Raw genomic sequence first — 17,179 nt, forward strand, 5'->3', positions numbered from 1 at the left:
TCTGGCTCTTACAGCCTGCTCACTTTAGGAGGTATAGGTTAGAGTGTAATGCCAATATTTTTCACCATAGAGGATATGATATGTACTACACATTTTAGGATCCCCCAAGGTTCACTCTGGGAGATGTAAATGACTATTCCTCCAGAGAACTCCTTGTGATGCACCCAAATGTCTCGCTCTTCAAAGCATATATGTTTATCATGGGAGCCCACTGCTGTGCTCTCTTAAGTAATCTATTAAATCCTTCTGGAAAAATTAGGGTGATGTTCCAGTGATAAACTGTGAAACACTGTGGAGCAGACAGTATGCTTATATCCTGTGGTCTGATGGTTCTTTATCACCAGGGGCTCTGGATCACCAAAGCAAATCTCACTGTAAACACTGCAGGAAGTCTGAATCTTTCTCTCTTCTATTAGTGCTGGGCAGACAAATTTGTGCATACCTAGCAGTGAAGAAAAGGGAGGACTATTTGGTACAAGCATTACTCAGACTTGCCTTTTTAATCCGTAAATTTGTTTCAACTCTAGGCCAAACAACTCAGCATTTTCTGATCTCATGTCCACAGAAAATACGGAGCTGGGGATATACCAAAGGGTATTGCTCTTTATTTTTCCTCTACGCTATTGGATATGATTCACGTATCACTGTTAATGCTTAAACTGAATCTGTTTATGTTGTTATAAAGCTTAAGTAAGTGATAGGGATAGTTGAAAAATGGTATCTTTTTCCTGGGAATACAGCTAGTGCAAGGCAGAACTTACTAATACAAACTTGAGAAATTGTGGGTGGATGTTGTATTCTCAAAGGGTGAAATAGTTGACAATAGCACGGCAACTGACAAACAGCAACAGAAGTTTCTTTTGGCATTCATGTGGGTTGAAGAGAATACATGCTGTTCAGAAATCAAGTGGATAGTGAAGTGCTGGGCTACTGTAGAACAATATCCAAGCTCAGTTCAGAAAGCTTTTGTGTTGTTAGCTTCAGGCATTGTTTGGTGCATGGGTATATATTTCCTAAATGAAAATGTGTGTCTTTATTGAAATTTCAAAATACTAAATGTCATCAGGTTATGTTTGGGCTCACTTTTAAATTAGTGCTATTTAAGAAGTATAAACCAGTATTTCAGTATCTATTATAGGTGTTATTCTATATATCTAAAAACAAACAAGCTGTAGCATCTAAGTCCAGTGCTAAATCTCTAACAAAAGATTCTGTGCTCTATGAGGGTTTGTTTTAATCAACTGTTTGTATTCTGTAATTAAGCCTTATGATGGTTTTACTGGCTTTGAATTTTTTTGTGTACAGCTCAGAAGTCTGTTTCAACTTTTCTCAGAATTACACTTTTTTTTTTATGCAAGACTGAAAGTTTAAAAAACTGCATGTGAGATCGTTGCAATAAGGCAGCTAAGCTAGTAGTAAACTTTTTTTATGTAAGTACACAAGTGCACAATGGTTGAGATCTGTTTAGTGCAGAAGCTTGCTGAAAATATTGGAAAAGAGAGCTTGTATTCAATGAGCGTGTTTTTTTATTATTTTTATTATTTTTATTTTTTTATTTTTTTAATAGGGAACATTTAAAACATTTCTTTTCATTTGTTGCTATGTCTGGTGCTTCCTGCATTATAAAATGACATGGTGGCTTTACAACAATTAACAAACTCCTTGCATTGATATGCCCTTGGTGTCTAGCAATGTCAGGCTGCCAATACATATCCTTCCAAGACAAAAACTCTGTCCGTATGTCACCTTTCTGTCAGATGTTACCTCTTTTGGTCCTAAATCCACTTCATAAATGCTTAGAAGTTCAGTAGTCTTCTGTGTATTTTTTTTTTCTTATTCTCCCTGCAATTTCTCTTTGTTACAGTTAATTGTTTGAAGACCAGAATGCCACATTTTATTGTGGTCAGGATGAGTAACAAAAGCAACCAGGGCATACGGTTTGTTACAAAAACTTGAGTAGCCCTTTGTGAAATTTAACATCAGTTGCTACAAAAAAAAAATTACTTGCCTTTTCTTTGTGTTTATCAAGTGTATCGTACCTTGATGTTCTGTGCTACATGCAGTGGTTTGTATTCTGTTTGCAGAGCTGGAGAAGTCTAAATGTTTCATAAAAGCCTCATGGGGAGCAGGAGCCAAGCAATTTCTCCTTCATGCTAGAAGCAGGGTTATTAAGGCTTTATAACTTCTTACTCTCAGAGGTAGGAGCAGGGGAAAAGAAGGTGGGCAAGATTTGCAGAATTAGGGAAAACAAATGAACAAAATAAAAACATAGAAAACAAAAACACAAACATCAATTTTATTGCTGTAATTCCAATCTAATTTACTGAGTCATTGTTCTGGCTGAAAGGTTTTGTGTTTTCATGTTGCACTATGTTTTGATGGTTCTGAGGCCATCATAAAAATGAAGCGAAACCTGGAGGAAGAAATACAGAGATAGGCGTAAGCAGCAGTCCCACTGCTGTCCCTCCTCAGATATCCATGCCTAGGTTCCAAGGGTGGAAGTTTAGTCAGAGCTAGCGGATTAGGTTATATATCTGTTAGCATGGGTTTGTGTTATTTAGAGCTTGTTCTTATGAATGTAATAAATTGATTATACAAACTCATGAAAGAAATGCCCACCAAAGAAACCATTTAACATAAAAATACTGCCTGTGGCTAAAGGATTTGGGGTACCAAAATGCAGAAGAATGTTCTGAGAAAATTGTAGTTGTACACCTGTTCTAATCAGATATGTTCCCCTAGGTATCACCTCATGGCCACCATTGGTGGTAAAATCTTTATTAGGCCTTGTATGATCGTTGTATTATTGGATGCACACATCTTTAATAGTTAAATCCAGTGGTTTGTTGATTCTCTTACCAAATTAAAAAAAATAATAAAAAAAATGCACAGGTGATGTTACATCCTTAGCAAGTGTAAGGCACAACATTCACCAGACTACAGGGAACTCCTAGATGGATCAAAAGGCATTTCTGTGTAGCATTTGCTTTCCTTTCCTCCCATGTTGGACAAGCTCTGTTCGTTGCCATCCTGTGGACTCTGTCCCTGTAATCAGTAGTGAGCACAAAGACAAGGGTGTATATTTGGTCCCTCCACAGTGAGAAAAATGTAAGAGCCAATTGTGTCCCGATTGTCAAGATTCATGCTTGTAAAACTGGCATCATTCCATCCTAATGTTTTGGTGAATTCACTCCTGCTCAGCACTTCAGTAATAAAGATGCCACTATGCAGGTGCCCTGTTATTTGTTCTTGTTAGTTGGAGAAGGACAAATCTAGAGAGCATGTGGCTTTGGGCACCTTAGGTAATAGCTGGAGATCCCAGTCCAGCAAGATGTTCATCAGATGTATACCTCTCATCTTCTTTTTTGTTTCCCTGGTAAAAGAGTAGGTATGCAAAGGGCCTGACATTTATGCAGCAGGCAGAGAACATGTTTAATGATTAAATGAAGCTTGTGTGGAGACAGTGCTAGCAATGACTATACCCCACCATTCAAAGAGCTATGGTCAAGATCTCTGTGATGTGTCAGACTGGTTTCCTATAATACACAACAATGCTACTATTTGGTGGCACGTTTGTATCCCCTCTGAATTGATGTGGACCTCTCTGTACAGACGCTGTCGGTCTCCAGTGGGTCTCCAAGCACTTAGGTGCTTACGCATTAACAAATGAACTCATAAATTCAGATGGTTACAACATACACGTTAAATTAAAGGTATCAGTCAGTCATCTATCAAGTTCAGCCCTTTCTGTCTAGAGCACGTCTCCAAGCTGCTGAGGTACAAAAAAACAAACAGAACAACAACAGCAAACATCCAAATCCACAGACTTGACTGTATAGCTTAGATATTATTAGCAATCAGTGGTGTTGCTTGAGTTGGTGAGCCTTTAACAACTTGGTCTTAAGGTATTTCTGTTGTACCATAATACTGCAGTATGTAAACCCCAGCTATATAGAGAGCCCCAGGATTTCATCAGGTTTGAAAGACAAATACGCTATGGAAGACATTTGCCATCCAGAACTGAAATAAACTGTGATCAAGGAATGACTTGGAAGAGTTAAAATGGGGAAGGTCAGACCTAAGGAAGTAAGGGTGTGGTTTTCTGGAAATGCCTAAGTACTTGCAGCTGTAAGTGGAGGTGCCTCATTTTAGGATTGAATCCTGTAATTTTCTGTGTGATTGTTCAGACTGTTGAAAATGAATGAAATAAGTAGAAATCCTTATGTACTAATTTAGTTTTTTTCTCTTGTTTTGTTTTGCATGTCTATCTTCTTTCACATCTCACAGAAAAAATTATATGGAAATTTGTTTAATTATCTTTAGAAATTCATGACAATGACTGATTTACATTCAAGAAAGCAAGTTTATTTAGTGTAGCAACTATACAAGGCTCAAAACTCTAAGATTTTCTCAATTTTGGTCCCTAAGAAGTCTGATTATTTCTGTATGTGTATAACACATACTGCCTGTATGTATACAAATGCATATTTTCTTCATAGAAACAATTTGTGTACCTGGCTTCTTGCCAAGAGAACAGCTTTCCTGACACTTAGCGTGTCTACTTGTCTCAGTCTGTCAGTTTAACTCGACAGAAAACATTTGCAGAGGACCTGTTTGTAGGTAAAACATCTCTGAGTAACACTTTGACCCTGTGCTGGAGTCATTAGTTGTGGAGGCTGGCAGTGTTAGCATGGAGAAGGAGAAAGAAAAACCCAACACAAGCCATCTGGTTGCACTCCATTTAATGCAGGCATTTCCCTGATGACCCCTCCAAAGTAAATACTAATAAATGTTTTTAGAAAGTTCTCTTTGCTCTACACTGCTCTCTGCTTGTAGAGAGAAATGCTATGGAAAATAGCATGCTCTGCAAATCTGCTATGCAGATATACAAGTGGATTTTCAGGAGGTTAGTCTCCTAGTTTTTATCATCTTTTAACCTTCAGTAAAGACATATCTTTTGCTGTTGTTTTTTTCATTTGTTTTCAGTCTGCATCTTACTTACAATGAGGTGATCTTTGAATCTATCTTGGACTCAGCTGGAAAAATGTTTCAACTTTTGCATGTTCTGATTATCAGGAATGAAAGCTTTATTTCATAGCGGCCACGGGAATTGTAACTCTTCAGTTGTGCTCACTGGTGAAAATGTACAGCCAAAAATATGAGATATAAGATCTTTTGCTGGACTACTTATGAGTTGATCTGGGATGACAGAGCCTATTTCAGGCCAACAGTCATTCTAAGGTTTCCATGGAGATTAATGATGTCAGAGGAGCAACATCTGAGTGCAGTTTGCTAAAAAGCAAGGCTATATTATGCTATAGTGGAGAAGTGTTGTCTTTTTGTATTTTTGTAAACTCACAGACTAGTAGAGCACGTTTTCCCGGTGGATTGCAATTTGGTTTTGATTTGTGTTGACTCTCAGCTGAAGTAATGCTTCTGCAATGTGGTTGTTTTCCTGCACTTCACCTCAGTGCTGTAAGTGATGATTTCAGACTCTGAGATTGTACCATCTCATATACCATCTGTTTTAGCTTTCATTGCTGTTCTCATTGCTTGCGTATTTTGTGTATTCTCGTATTACCTTATTGAACTCTCTGGCGTTTTCTGCTTGCACTGAATTGCCTGTCTTACGGGTGATGCCTAGGTTTCCCTGTGAGTATATTTGCAATGTATGAGCACCAAAATTAGAGTATTTTACTGCTTGTGAGTTTTCCGAAACTTGAAAGCTGCCATGAAGGATAGTAGGAGTAAGAGGGAAAAAAGTGGCAGAGGGAGAAAATACAGAAGTTATAAGCCTAATACAGACATAATTTAAAGCTAAAATTTGACCCTTTAGAATTTGAATTCTGTTACCATTGCCTGCAGTCTTATATAGATTAAAATGTCATTCTGCTGTGGAGAGGTTACTGACAAGGAACTGTGCGTTAATAATGGGGACGTAGCATTTTCTTATGGGGGACTTGTGAAATGAGGGATTAGGAGATCTCGAAGTACTGTGGGACCACTGAAATTCCTGAATAGCCATTCCTGAGTGGGAAGCAGGCCATGCAAGCAGTGCCGATTCCTCATTTTTGCTTAGCTGTCCCAGTTCCACAGCTGTGGCTTTGGTGTGGGTTATTTGAGGGGTTCTTGTAGTTAATGTTATCAAAAAAAAAAAAAAAGAAAAAAGAAAAAAAGTCAGCAAACATTACTTAAACTTGGCCTTTTTTCAGACTTTAACAGAAAATGGGGAAGAAAAGACTTTAAAAAAAGTCCTAAGATTTTATGCTTAAGTTTAATTCAGTTTTTATTACTAAGCCACCTGTTGCATCTATAACAGTGTTACATATGAAAAGGTGCTTGTGCATACATGCACACATACTGAGACACAATCAGAATAACAGTCATAGTGGCAAACAAAGTCAAGTTTCTGCTTTGCCTGGTTTTTGTTTGTTTGTTTGTTTGTTTGTTTGTTTTTCCAGAAGGTTATTCAATAGAGAACAATCTGTTCCTGAATATGTACTGTGCTTCAGTCACCATACTTACATCTTGTTTCTTAACTGTAGTTGTAACAGAAATATCTTTCGCGTAGCGGGGAAACACCAGACTATGTAAACTTGCTTTTATGACTTGCGCAGATTAGCAAAACATACTCATTTTTTTAGAGAATTTGTTTCTTAGAAAGCAAAGTGACAAGGTACCTCAAAGCTCAGATCCTTTTATGTCTGAGTTCAGCAGAAAAGGAATTTCTTACTTCCCCCCGCCATTGGCCAGCTTCTAAATTCCTAAAGTGCAAAGCTTACACAGCAGGAGAGTGGTCTGCTCTCATACGGACCAACTGACAGCTCCTCCTGAAAATCAGGACCTGTTAACACATTCCACATGTTCTCTGTCCCATTTTTTTCAAATTGATTGTTTTGAAAAGCTAAGTAAGCCTATCTTTATTTTGCAGGAAATGTTTGGTGCCATTAGGCAGCAATGCTGTTGAAAAGAACAAAGCTGGAACAGCTTTTGATAATGTCCTCTGAGAAATAGCCAATTGCTGTACAAGTGATACGAACAGGACTGTTTGTTCTCACTGGGTGCTGAGCACTTGAAAATTCAGGCACTTCACTCATGAGCCTAAAAAGGAGTGAAATTCTCTTGAAGCCTTAAGTATTGAGCAGCTTTGTAAATCTGGCCCTCTTTGTGTATTATGATGTGTTACATGACTCTTGGTACAGTAAAGCAGTTATAAGTGACCGTTACCCAGAGGGCTCAAGTTTTCATTTATTTCTTGACCTAAAAAAGGGAAAATCCTGTTCTGAGATAATGTCCTGTGCAGCAATATAGTGGGTTACTGAGTTTCATACTTCCATAGCAGGAGTTACCACGATGTGGGAAGTGAAGCCTGGATGAAGCAGCTACAGGCTGTTATTTACTGCAAAAGATTGAGGTTTAATGAAATGTTCTGTAATCCATAACGGTGTTGAAGCACCTTTGTGATTGGTAAATGGACTGAAGAAGTGTGGAGTAGAGGAAAGTTATGGAGGAAGAATATTGTTCCATATGTTTTTAAGTACATTCCTTTAGGAGAATAATTTTTCACATCTACTGAGTCATGCAGATGGTTGCATAATTGATTGACATTTTATATGTGAGTATCCTCCCATCCATCTAAATTCCTCCCTTCACACAATGCCTTTTCACTCAGTTCTGTTACTAGCATACCATGTTTGGCAATGTTTTGGTATGCAGGGTTTACTTGACCAAATACAAAGTTTATTCAAATAAAAATCTAATAGAAATTAAATCAAATATAAAGTCATTGCCTGACAAACAGAGAGATAGAAATCCCTATGCCTGCAGCAGTACATAACATCTTTTTAAATATTGCTGCTTTTTAGTATTTTGCTGTAAAAAAAAGAATAGCCTGATGTCTGTTTCCACCTCCTTGTCCTCTCATGAATTGCCAGTGTTTCTTTTCTCTTTGCCTGTTATGCCGGTGGCTTTGGCAGTGACAGAGCCTTGTATAGGTACGCTGTACCTCTACTGGTGGGCTGTCCAGTATTGTGAGGCACCTCACCTCGTGGGAATCCCCAAGCTTAGGCAGAAAGAGAAAGAAGAACGGGGGAAGCTTCTTTCTAGGCTAGGCTAACCAAGTCCTTCAATGTCTGAGGGATTTTGTTGTTCTTTTCTGGTGTTGGATTTTGGTTTTGTTTTGTTTTATTTTTGGAGCTAATTTCTCTTTTCCCCAAGAAGCAAGAGGGATTTTTTGCACAGGAACCTTACAAAACTGGTATTTAAAAGGTAGATGCATAAAGTACGGACTAGAAAGGAACATCAAACAGACTGTATTAAGCTGTAGCCACATCAGATCTTGGTTGGCAGGAATTAGGAGGGGCTCTAATTGTATAGGAATGACAGCTAGGACTTACAGAGTTGGATGTTTCATATGAACAGTCCTAAACACAAGGATAATAATTCCTCTTTTTCACTTTAGAGGCATGAATGCTGTGCCCTTCAAGCCCAGCATTTATGTATGAAAGTAGACATTTTTAAGTGCAGATCACTCTGCAAATAGCTGCATGGCTGACTAGTTGTTTATTCTCAGCACAAATGTCTGCATGCAGAGTCTTGCAGGTGCAGCCAACACTTGAACATTTTTCCCATGCTCTTTGGCCATTGCGTCCTTTAGAACAGCGCCCTGTAAGTTGATATCTGATACTCTGTTTTGTTAATTTTGGTATGCCACTGTAATAGTGTTTGTTTGCTGCTTGGCTTTTCAGTTTTAGGATCAAATAGTTTACTTAGTCCAAGATTTTCATATTGCCTACATCATGAAAGATCCTAAAATTAAAAAGTCACCTGTTATTTACATACCCTTAAAAAGTAGCGTTTTTAATTAAATAGTGCTTGGTTTGTGTTTTGATGTAGTGGCATCAAAAAGACTTGATGTGTTAATATGCTCTTCAATTTATAAATGAGTGTTGTGCTTCTGTGTTTTTTTTTTTTAAAAAAAAAGTAAAAGGGTTACTATTCAGAATTTGTTCGGTATTAGGCGTCTTGATAGTACTCTAACATATACAGAATCAGAATGAACAGTGCTTGGCTCTTACAGTTTGTATTCAATAAGGTGGTTGAAGTTGTGTTGAGTCAGTTTCTCCATAGAAAATCACCTAAATTTGACAGAGCTTTAGACTTTGGAAAACTACTCCTTGTATACTTAGAGTTTTACAGCAAAGTTCTCCAAAGATTTTGAATCAGTGAGTATGCTCCAGCCTCTCTTTGTCCTCATAGTGCTACCACAGAGGAAGGAAAATCATAACCTTGTATTTCTGCTGTAGAAATGCAGCATGAGCGGGGTTACCTGGAGTGGCACAGGGCCTGCAGTCAAATTGGTAATTGAACCGGGGTCTGACCTGAATCTTTGTAGGCCTTATCTGTGAGACAAGCCTCCTTGCCTGATACAGTTGAAAATGGCTCATGAACAGTCAAGATAAAGGAGGGAGAACAGAAATTGCCATGAACAGTGGAGTCAGAAGGACACGAGCAACTTGTGTTTGGAGAAGGGAGACAAGGGACAAAGGAAGTATGATGATAAAGGAGATGAGATGAGATTGGTGTGAGAGTTTGGAAAGGAGACAGTGGCTTGAATCACAGCAGTGGAGCCAACCAATGCAGCAAGACAGGAGGTCTTTGAAGAGCTGGGAGATGTCTGAACAGAGTAGGGGACAGGCAGAAAAGGGAAACGTCTTGGGGAAGGTGCACAGAATGCAACAGAGCCTCTGTTATGCTTGCTGTACAGGATTGCTTCCCTCATCCTAGGGACTGGGAGGTGTGGCTGCAAATGTCAGAAAAATCAGAAGATCAAGGGGAAAAAAAAGCTCAAATATAATCTGCATTTAGCTTCAACATTGCTATTTCTGTTTCAGCACTAAAAATATGGCTTCCGTGTCCAAAAGCTTTTCTGTTTTCTTTTCAGCTATTCTCAGTTAAAGAAACTGGACAAAATCTCTAAATTTCATCTCATTGTGCTAACTTTACCCATGCACATCATATAGTTAATTAGAAACCTCAAAACCTTGTATAAATACGTAGATTTTCTTTCCTTCTGCAAAATAACTTTTATATAAGTGTTACTTTAAAATCCAGGCATACTCTTCTGGTTTTTGAAGTCTATGGGAAAACAGTGAAGAAAACATCAGGGCCACATGAGGGAATTCCATATTTATTTTTGGCATTTGATTTCCTTGAAGGGGAGGATCCTGTTGACGCAGAACATTTCTTTATTTTTTTCCAACTTGCAAATGTTGTTGAAGCATTAAAAGTTAGTTCCTTGTTGTCAAGATTCCAGAATGAATGTTTGCATAGTAGACTGGATGTAGTATTTGTGTAACTTTGAAAACAGCTTTTGGGCTGGTGTTGCATATGCAGGATACAAAGCTGTATCATCAGGAAAAAAAAATATTACCTCTGAAATGCACATTGCATGTACAGAATTAATCAGATATAAACAGATGATATACCACAGTCATTGAAGTGCCATGTACAAAACACTAGTAATATAAAACCAGAGGTTCGTGCTGGTGCAGCCGTTTTCTTTTTCTATGCAAAATATGGTTTGTTGTAGCTAAGGACTCAGGCCTGACTTACTGTGATTCTGCCATTGCAAATCTCAGGCCTTGGCATGAAACTGGAGAATTAGAGCTTTGGAAGTTAGTACTTCACATACAGGAAAGGTAATTGTTGTATTTCAATTTAAAACCCTTATCTGCAACATCTGAAAAATTGTAGAGATAGTAATTTACTACCTGTAGTAAATGACTCCAAAATAATCATCTCTAAAGGAAAATTGACAGAAGAAATGACAGAAGAAGTTGGCTTCAACTTCCCATTTCTGGGTTAGGGGTTACTGTTACCTGATAGAGAAGTATTTCCAAGGGCTATCACAGCATCCATAGAGGCTGCATGTTGCTCGACAGTGCCTAAAATGGATCTCCTGAGTTCATCTTTGACTGCCCTGGTACCTTTCCTGGTCATGATCACTAAGATAGTTGGATAAACACAAGAAGAATGTTTATTTTTCTACAGGGTGTTTTGAAGGAGGGATGGATTAATTCCTTTTCTTGATCCAGCTTTTGCAGCCCACTTAAATGGGAGTCTGATTAGATTCTCTGTGAGGAAATTACACATTGAGCTGTAGATGTAGCTATTTTCAGAAGTCTACCAACCCATCCTTGTACAGCTAAAAATAGCTTGTCTTGCCACAGACAGAGGGAATACAAGATATGCAAGCAGCTAGCCAGTCAGGCCAGGCTGTCTTGCTCTTTAAAGATTATATTGCTGGAATTCTTTTAAATACTCTTCTTCACAGAGTCTATGCAAATGAGCTAATTACCAGCCTCTGCTTAGGCTTCCACAAGTGCTGAATAGTGGAACAGAATGATTTAATTTCGCTAACATATTCTCTTGGCACTTTTGCATGCAGAATATGTTGCTCTAAAGTATCCCTTGATACTAGATCCTTGGCAGTGTTCCAAAAGGAGTTCCAGCTTAAAGCCATTCAGCATAATTCAGGGTTTGGTAAACCTGGATTTGTCACCTTCCCTACATCGTATAATTTTACTGTCTGTAAGATGGGCTTTCCTCTTCCGTTACAGAAATAGAGATCATCTTACGTAAGTGTTCAAACTGTGAATCAGAGACTATAGCTGGCACTGACTATGCATGTGATATTCTCTTGAGAGAGTAATTAAACTGAGGTGGAGTGATCATATGAATCTTAATTTTTGCCAATTCACTATACTTTTTTAAAGGACTATATAGAGCTCTCTGTTACTTTACTAAGTAAGTGTGATTGTCTGTCATTGTCACTTTCAGTTTTTAATTGTGTTTATTCTGAAACGCATGCCGCTGCCAGACAGTAGTAGTATATGCTAATTTCCCATTGAAATTCCTGCAAAAGAGTTTGCATATAAGGCAGAGGAACGCTCTAACTGGCTGAGTGTAAATTATTTAAATCACAAAATTTTGGGATGTGTCCATATTTAAGCTATCAGGAAAAGGAATTTGGTCAAAAGGTTTCTACTCAGCAGTTGACCTAATCCTAGAAATGCTTTCAATATGTGTAGTGTTAACTCACTAATTTTACTGCAACTACCAAATAAATACAAGAGAGCATGCCTTGAGCCTGGGGCAGGCAGTAGTGTCTACACGTAATTTAGAATAGGTCTTGACAATCAAGAGAAAGTGGTAGATCAACTAATTAAATGCTGTTGGTTGCCTGTCATCTTATTACAGTGTTTCAATGACTGGTGTATAAATTTTCAGAGATACCATACTTTCAAATCGAGAAAATTGATTTTTTTCATTATGTGTAATAGTTAAACAATAGTGTCTTCTCCCAACAAAAAAGTAAACATAGAAGAAAAGTGTGTATTCCAAGTTCAGAAGATCAGTGTACTGATCATTTCTTTGCTTAGTAGAGGTTTCCTTTGTTGCCTCTTTAAAAAATTACGGATTAAGACCCCAACTGAATTTATTTCAAATGCATCAGTCTCATAAATACCAGAATAAGTGGGGTGGGGGGAACAAAACTAAACACGTGAATACTTGTGCAATGAAGCTAGATTTAATCCATGTAGTTAGCCCTTTGCAGACACTTGTAGATCATAGTAATTAGGTCATAGTTGGACCATGGTAACCACATCTTTGTTTAGATGGGACTGTATGTAGATCGGTTTTTGAAAAGCTCATTCTTCTTGTATTCCTTGTATCCTTTTAATCTAGGCTGAAGCTGGATAGAAAATTTTAGGTAGTAAAACTCAAGCAAGTACTATAACTTATGTTAGTGGCATGATAATAGGGGTGGTATGGAAAAGTGCTTAGGTCTTACTGTGTTTTCTGTTTTAAACAGTTAAAAACAGATGGCTGGCACTAAGCTAAAATTAAGTATATTTTGCAGCTCCTACAGTGAGAGATGACTGCTTACTGTACACCAGAACAGATGTTCTCAGTATTATCCTACCTGGAACCTGAGACATCCTTTTTGTTGTGCTGTGCAGCAGGTGTTTGATAGCTTTGTAAGCTCAGCTGTGTCCAGTTTTGGTATCAACCTCTGTGCTATGCAGTAAGTTGCAGGTTGCCAGACTGCAGATACCTGCTGTACTTCGGGACAGCACCAGTGGGATCTGCAGGTCTCTCCTGCACATGCATGCCCAGCTCTCTCATGGGAATGTTTTTGTCTCCTGTCAGACATCTGGAGCTCTTGTAGGCAGATTTGACAAAGTGAATTAGACAGGTAAAAACACCTCTGTCTCCATGAGCAGTATGGAAATGTATTTCTACCATGCTGTTTTCTGATGCTTTCAAGTTTTGAATGAATTGTATTATTGTCTCTGTAAGCTGTGGCATTAATTTTTCCATAAAGTGGCAACCAAACTATGAGGTAGATGAACCTGCCAGTCCTAAACAGTGCGTGTAGTGAGCATGTTAAGCTCTCTCTCATTATTCATCCTTATCATTATGTCTCTGCACATTGAATAATGCAAGATTATTTACTTGTTTTATAGAGAGAAATAACTTGAAGTAAAGGTACTCAAAAGCTAAGATATTATCTGGTAGTGGAAACTATACTCACTGGATTTTCCAAGTATGTAAAGGACAGCAAAAATCTATGCTAATAAAAATCAGATGAAAATGCAGCCAGTGTTTATTCTTCATAATTGTAGATCACCACTGGTCACATCTCTTGTAGCTCTGACACTTGCTTTGATATGTTACTGTACTTGATGACATCTTCATATTAATTTTTATCTGCCCAATTTGTATGGTTCTGCATATGTTAAGGGAACATTGCAAATAGGAAAATGAGACTTGCTACTTTTAATATGACTGAAGTCATATTTCCAAGGCATAACCATTCTGGTAAAGCACTCAGAGTAACAGTATCTAATGAAGGTGTTTTAATATGGAGGGAATTACAAAGCTGAGCAAAGTTGGTCTGAATATGAATTACAGATTCCTCCATGACATTTAAATCTTGAACCTTTTGGAATATATCTCAGGAAATTGGTTTGGGATCCAAGCATATTCAAACCACGGAATAAGAATGAATTAGAAACCAGCAAATTAATATGAAAATGTTGCAGATCCAATATAATGACATTGTGAATTTTACTTTGGCTTGAATATTAGAAATGACAATTTTGCGAACTATGATTGAAGAGTACCAAAATGGGGTAGAAGCATTGTGCTTATTTCAAACTTTAACTTGCCTGATATAATCATAGAATCATAAAATATTCCAAGTTGGAAGGGACCCATAAGGATCATCAAGTCCAACTCCTGGCACCGCAATGTTCTTCCCAAAAGTTTAGACCATGTGATTAAGTGCACAGTCCAATCACTTCTTAAATTCAGACAGGCTTGGTGCAGTGACTACTTCACTGGGGAGCCTGTTCCAGTGTGCGACCACGCTCTCAGTGAAGAACCTCTTCCTGATGTCCAGCCTAAACCTCCCCTGCCTCAGCTTGATATTGTTCCTGTGGGTCCTATCACTGGTGTTTATGGAGAATAGGTTACCTACCTCTCCGCTCCTCCTCACAAGGAAGTTGTAGACTGTGATGAGGTCTCCCCTCAGCCTCCTTTTCTCCAGGCTGAACAGACCAAGTGACCTCAGACGCTCCTCATGTGTCTTTCCCTTTAGGCCCTTCACCATCTTTGTCGCCCTCCTCTGGACACTCTCCAACAGTTTCATGTCCTTTTTGTACTGCGGTGCTCAGAACTGCACGCAGTTCTCGAGTTGAGGCCGCACCAGCACAGAGCAGAGCGGGACAATCACTTCCCTCAACTGACTAGCAATGCCATGCTTGATGCACCCCAGGGTACGGTTGGCCCTCCTGGCTGCCAGGGCACACTGCTGGCTCACATTCAACTTGCTGTCAACCATGACCCCCAGATCCCTCTCTGCGGGGCTGCTCTCCAGCGTCTCGTCGCCCAGTCTGTACGTGTAGTCAGGGTTGCCCCGTCCCAGGTGCAGGACCCAGCACTTGCTTTAGTTAAACTTCATGTGGTTGGTGATCGCCCAGCTCTCCAATCTGTCCAGATCTCTCTGCAAGGCCTTTCCACCCTCAACCGAGTCTACAACTCCTCCAAGTTTGGTGTCATCGGCAAATATGCTCAAAACACCTTCTAGTTCTCCATCCAAATCATTTATAAAAACATTGAAGAGGACTGGCCCTGAAATGGAGCCTTGAGGGACCCCACTAGTGACCATCCACCAGCCTGATGTGGCCCTATTTACCACAACCCTTTGAGCCCTGCCTGTCAGCCAATTGCTGACCCATCGTATGATGTTTTTGTTTAGCTGTATGCTGGACATTTTGTCCAGTAGGATCCTATGGGAAACCATGTCAAAAGCTTTGCTGAAGTCCAAAAAGATCACATCAGCTGGTTTCCCTTGATTGACTAGATGGCTGATCTTATCATAAAAGGAAATCAAATTTGTTAGGCAGGACCTACCCCTCATGAACCCATGTTGGCTGGGAGCAATGACTGCATTGTCCCCCAGGTGTGCTTCAATAACTTCAAGGATCATCTTCTCTGTAATTTTACCAGGCACTGACATGAGACTGACAGGCCTGTAATTGCTAGGGTCTTCTTTCTTACCCTTCTTGAAAATGGGCACAACATTTGGCAGCTTGCAGTATACCGGGACTTCTCCAGATTCCCAATATCATGGAAAAATAGTTGAGAAAGGTCCCACAATGACGTCAGCCAGCTCTTTAAGCATAAAGACAAATCCCATCCGAGCCCATGGACTTGTATGGATCCAGGTGGAGCAGCAAATCCCGCACATGTTCAGGGTCGGTTGGGAGTTTGTCATTCCCACTGTCATTGTCCTCCAGCTCAGAGCACCCTGAGTCCCGAAGCCCATCATCAGTGTTGAAGACAGAGGCGAAGAAGGCATTAAACATCTCTGCTTTGTATATGTCATTGTCTGTGAGGAGACCTTCCCCATTGAGTAGTGGACCTATGTTTGCTTTGGTTCTCCTTTTTCTGTTCACATATCTAAAAACAAACAAACAAACACTTTTTTATTGTCTCCCACAGACATGGCCAGCTTCAACTCAAGTTGGGCTTTGACCACATGAATTTTCTCCCTACAAACATGAACAGCATTCCTGTATTCCTTCCTCATCGCCTGACCCTCCTTACAGCAGCCGTATACTTTCTTTTTTTTTTTTTGCCTAAGTTCCAGCAGAAAATCCCTGGTCAGCCAGGCCAGCCTTCTGCCCCACCTGCTTGACTTCCGATATTTTGGAATTGCCTGATCTTGTGCTTTTAGGAGGCAGTGCTTAAAGATTGACTGGCACTGATGGATGCCAATGCCTTCAAAAGCAGTTTCCTGGGGGACCTTGCTGACTAGTTCCCTGAGTAGCCTGAAGTCTGCTTTCCCCATTTGATAATGGAAGTCTGTTAGATATTTCTGTGGGGATAGTTCTCAAAATAGATTGGGATAAATCCCATGATGACAAGAATTGAAAATGTATGCTTTATAGCTGGAAAAAGCATCCAGATCATCCTAGAAGAATTCAGTAGGTATTGTGGCAGTGTGTGACATTCAGAAAGTTGACCTTATAAGCAGGTCAGAAATTGGGGGAAAAATATTATCAAGCATTTGTGTTAATTGGAACAGTTTACTGGACATCCGGTTGAAGTTGTGACTCCAGGAATAAAGCAGTATAGTTCTCAGTATATTAACGGGAATCAGGCTTTGGGGGACCTGGCTCTACTTTGATGTGCTTTTGACTTCACGCATTGCTAGTACCAGATTTACAAGCATTGCAGGTAGTGTTTCACAGGGGTTTACAGACTAGTGTGAGTTAGCTGAGTCTAAGAGTTGATTCTGGACATTTCGCTAAACAACTTATTCGGTATTATATCTCTGTGCTCCTCTTGAAAGATAGTTCACGGTCTTCAAACTTGTACATCAAGGAATTGGATATGTATAAACAAGCGAACTTGTCACAGCTGTCTGTATATGTATAGGTGCTTAACCTGTAAGCACGTGTGCACTAGTTGCAATGTCAGATTAGGTATTCTGGTGAAATTAGAGCCTCTGGTATATAAAATTAATACCATTCCACATCTGGTGGATGACAAATCTTTCAGACCATCTGATGAGCACTGCAGTCTATAGTCAAGTTTATTACTG

The 17,179-nt window shown here is 39.3% G+C and overlaps 1 protein-coding gene across 12 annotated transcripts in view; it reads left to right on the plus strand.

The window, feature by feature from the left end:
* Nucleotides 1–17,179, plus strand: part of PLCB4 (phospholipase C beta 4) — a 207,716-nt gene that overhangs the window by 79,649 nt on the left and 110,888 nt on the right. For 4 of the 12 annotated variants that reach the window (XM_035320046.1, XM_035320056.1, XM_035320047.1 and 1 more), the window contains exon 1: nt 5,457–5,475. The exons of 7 other annotated variants lie outside the window; for them this stretch is intronic. The gene's annotated coding sequence lies outside the window, so the exon portion shown is untranslated. Of the gene's footprint in view, nt 1–527; nt 595–5,456; nt 5,476–17,179 lie in introns of those variants that run through there. One more of the 12 variants, XM_035320049.1, reaches the window with a different exon arrangement.

Source organism: Oxyura jamaicensis, chromosome 3, assembly GCF_011077185.1.
Source record: "Oxyura jamaicensis isolate SHBP4307 breed ruddy duck chromosome 3, BPBGC_Ojam_1.0, whole genome shotgun sequence".
Lineage (NCBI taxonomy): Eukaryota > Metazoa > Chordata > Aves > Anseriformes > Anatidae > Oxyura > Oxyura jamaicensis.